Source organism: Helicoverpa armigera, chromosome 24 (genome assembly GCF_030705265.1).
Source record: "Helicoverpa armigera isolate CAAS_96S chromosome 24, ASM3070526v1, whole genome shotgun sequence".
Taxonomy (NCBI): domain Eukaryota; kingdom Metazoa; phylum Arthropoda; class Insecta; order Lepidoptera; family Noctuidae; genus Helicoverpa; species Helicoverpa armigera.
Window position 1 is genome coordinate 1,377,414 of NC_087143.1, and position 4,396 is coordinate 1,381,809.

The 4,396-nt window shown below is 31.4% G+C and overlaps 1 non-coding gene across 1 annotated transcript; it reads right to left on the minus strand.

The window, feature by feature from the left end:
• Positions 1-577: 577 nt before the first annotated feature.
• On the minus strand, positions 578-649 carry Trnag-ucc (transfer RNA glycine (anticodon UCC)). The gene has a single exon. It is a non-coding gene; the product is annotated as a tRNA-Gly (tRNA).
• Positions 650-4,396: the final 3,747 nt, after the last annotated feature.

Sequence of the window (4,396 nt, forward strand, 5' to 3'; positions counted from 1 at the left end):
TTGATTTGATTTGAAAAATCAAAAATAATCTTTCAAAAAATGATTTTGATTGATTGATGATTTTATTTTGAAAATAAACCAAAGAATTTATATACTTTAGTTACTCAAAACTTGCTATCCAGTTATTTATTCCCTCAATTAAATCACATTATGTAATACCTACATTTAAATAGCAAAGATACAATTTGTAATGCTTGTTAAAAGTAACATTATATTGAACCTGATATTTCCGTCTGAATGTGTAAACAAAATATGGTAACTAAGTATTTATAATTACTTTGTGTAAATAGATCCATTATTGTTTTGAGAACTTACAAGTAAATAGTAATTAGTATTAGTATAGTATTACAGCTTGATAATCTGTTTCTATTGTATTATTATGATTAGTAGTTTTATTACTCAACAATTTAATTTTTAATTATTCAGCAGTTCATTTGATTTAGGAATCATTATAATATTGTTTTAGTTTAAGAATAGATAATAATTAGATTTACGTTTGTATCATTGAATTTAAATCTATGTAAGAATAATCTAAACTTATTTATTTTAAAGATAAAAAAACTAAAAAGTAAAAGTGTGCGTCGGCCGGGAATCGAACCCGGATCAACTGCTTGGAAGGCAACTATGCTGACCATTACACCACCGACGCATCTGTCAGAGCGTTCGAAATACCCATTTGATTTCTAACGCTCTCTTATCTACCGGTCGCGTCGTGCCACGATGCGCGGTGACGTCACAATCGAGTGATCTCGATACTTTTTGCACGTTTTGTAAAAGCAATTGTTGAAATAACTGTAATTTATGTATTGGGAACACCTAGATATCTATACACTTAGTGTTATTTTCATCTAATCTAGTGGAATACCTACTTACCTAGTAAAAGCAGGTAAAAATAACTAACGTACCTATTTGTCAAATTAACTTTTGTAATTATTTGCTTGTCACTAAGAAGGTTCGTCATATTTTTTTTATATTTTTGGCTTCATTTCCAAATTCAAATTAGAAAACGTCACTGGCAACCAGAATTTATTCGTTCCATTTTTAAAAATGCATTCGTCACGCGATATGGATGTGACCGCCATTTCTGTTTACATCTAAAATAATAACATTTTCGATGTGTGTGTAATTTTGAAAATGGAACTGACAGGTGTAAACTTAAAAGTAATTTAATTGCTATGAGTTATTTGATTTTAGTCTTTATTGCAATTGGCATAAAACACATATTTCCTTAACAGTTTTTATTACAATTTTATTGAATTAATTCAAGCATTTATGGTCTTTATAGTTAGAGTGATAAGGTCTATTATAGCTTGCAGTCTTTCCCCTAACAACCGTAAGACATGACATATTTTCTTGAGACAACTAAAGGTTCCGTACGAGTGGTTTTTGTGGGAATTTAGGGTTCTCTACGGTGCGGAAGTAAGAAATTACGTTGATTGCAAGGGGATGATAATTATTTAAATTCACATGTGTCGTGTAAGCTTATCTTTTAAAGGAATTGCAATCTTTTAGGGAAGAAAGAAATTTTTATATATGTATTATTTCACTAAAATAGTGCCTTAAAGTTATAAAACAATAAAAAAACCCGTTTCTTTATTAAACGTACGTTACAATACAATAACAATTAAAAAACGTTTAGCTTTTAAAATTAAAGAAAGTTGGTCCATATGGTTCTCGGTATATATTTTTATTATTTTATACCATAACCATTTAACGGGTTTCAACATTTGGGAGGTATCACAAAGTAATTATTTAGAAAGTGCACAAAAAAGTAACAAAACGCAAACCTATAAAAAAAAAATCGAAAAGGTTTTTCGAATCCAAATCTTGCAACATCTTAGACGCAGTTTAGAAATGTAGCATAGCTACATCAAGATCAGTCTAACCAAACGTGAGATACTAGCGCACAAAAAACATACATGTCAAACTGAGCAAAACCTCCTTTTTTAGAAGTCAGTTAAAAAATTATAGTATACATTTTCGGCTACAAACTTTCTTATCATATCAAGCACTAAAAAACTTTTAATATTCTAATCTCGACTTAACCGTTATCTGACACTAACTTTATCCAGAGAAACACCCTTTTAACATTCCCCAGTTATCTGGCTGTTTTACAAACTGCCCGCCAAAGCTTTGATGGGCAAAGTGTAGATAAATTTTAGGGTCAGTCGGCTCTTGATAATCTCTTATGCGGGTAGCTTTAAAAGTAGAAGTTAATAGTATGGTAGAACATGGGATTATGTTTAATCTAGAATTTTAAGTAGTTAGGATCTAATAAATATGTTTTAGACAGGTAAAATTAAAACCTCTTAGGTATTTACCTACTCAAATAGGTCTTTTTACACCGCACAAAGGAAAGAAACATTTATTTGCGTAAAACATAGGTGATACCAGTTTTTACAGAAGTAGGTTCCAGCTATATTCTGCCCAACTTGGCATGCAATAATAATATAATTAGCAAAATTTTTTTAACGAAATATATACCTTTAATGGCGTCCAATGCAGATTTCAGACACGGTGGCTGTTCTCATATAAGGAGATCAATCAGTCGCGCAGGCTCCTGAAAATATAGAAGTAACAAATAAAGAAGCTTTTCTGTAGTGGTAAAAATATTTTTTTTAATCTGTTGACTCACACTAACTAAGTCCACATCTATATAAAAAGTATAGAAACATGATTCAATATGAATGATTAGCCGCTTATTAATTTTATTAACAAAATATGTTAACATCAAACATTTAATTTATAATCAATGAAGAGTTCTCATGAGCAAATACAAAATTATTACTGCGACTGCACCGAAATTGAGGATGTTTTCGGAAAATTTATTAGAAATGCATAATATTATGACCGTGTTGTAGTTTAACACACATGTTTTATATTTTTCCCACGGTCAATCAATACTGGTGTTTTCCGGTTATAACTGGCTTTGAGCGGTGATGTTACATTACTTACCTACCTTTAACAAATACTGTGCTTATAGACAAATTGCTGTTTTGCTGCAGTTTCACTTGAATCCCGAGGGAATTACTTTCATCACATGGATAAAAAGTATCTTATTTTAAGCTAGATTCCTGCCTAGTTTCACCAAGATCCAATTGCTAGTTTTTGCGAGAAGTGCGCAAACATCCATACACGTATCCTTTACATGCATCTATTCGTAATTAAGTTTTTCGCTTTTATAATTTCAGTAGGAAGTAGAATAAGTAGGAATAATTGAAGGGATTCACTTTGGGACAGGTAAGTATATTTTCACACTAGAGGTAGGTACCCAATTACTAAGACCCTATCCAGTTATTTACGTGCTCTGAGCACCTCACCTCATAACCATAAAATAATTATCATAAACCATCTTCGGTTTGCGAAACTTCGGTTATCTTCAAAGCGGGCCAGCGGTTCAACATGTGTATGTTTGTAAAAATGCTTTTACAACGCCATGAAGAAAGTATTTTACGAGTTTTTGAGTTTCTTCTCTTTGATGTTACCTAATTTTGCAATGCGTGTGATATTCTGTGGCGTTAGATCTATGGGAATGGTAGTTTTTCTGTGGGGTTTTTGCGTCATCAATAAGTTTTTTTTTTATTTAGAGAGATAATATTGCGGTATTGTGTAAGAACTGTTAATTAAGTTTTGGTTACCTTATGCCATGGAATTGACAATATACCTCTTTTGTTTATTTAAAACATTAAGTTTTATTATTACATACTTAATTTTTCTTGAGTAAATGGTTGAGTAAATCTTTAGAAATTTTCAGGTGGATGATTAAATATGGATAAAAATAAAAATGAACATCTCGGACCGACATATTACATTTTTGTTGGTATTTATAACTCTTTACATGGTTAGACAAATAAAATTCTCTCAGCCTACAAAAGCAAGAAAACCTGAGAATCACTAAAAAGTTCTATATTACTAACGTGTAACATCCAAGTTGATAACATACGTCTAGTATAGCCGCCAAGTCTGCTTGCAGTTAAGTGAAAAGGTGTAATCGCACAGTTTTCAATTCAAAGATGTTACTGAACCGGTTGTGTAGGAGGCATGGGAGAGGTGCAGCCAAGTTCGAGATAACATTGGTTTGATGAAACTACATTAGAAGTGTGCGTAACCTAATAAAATAAGCTAAGCTTGTAAATTATATGATTGATAGAATATCTAACTAAGGAACATTGGCTTATGAAGTTATGATACTATATTAATAGAGCGTTACATGCTAAAATAAGCAAAGCTTATGAGTTATGATTTTTAAGTATTCGATTTTAGGTAGAACTTTTTTTTAAAGGCGTTTATTTAAATACCTATTTGAATACACGCTATAAAAATACTTCATTGTGAAACTAATGCTCAATCCTTCTCCGTGTGAGAGGAGGCCTGTGCCCAGCAGTGAGACGATAAA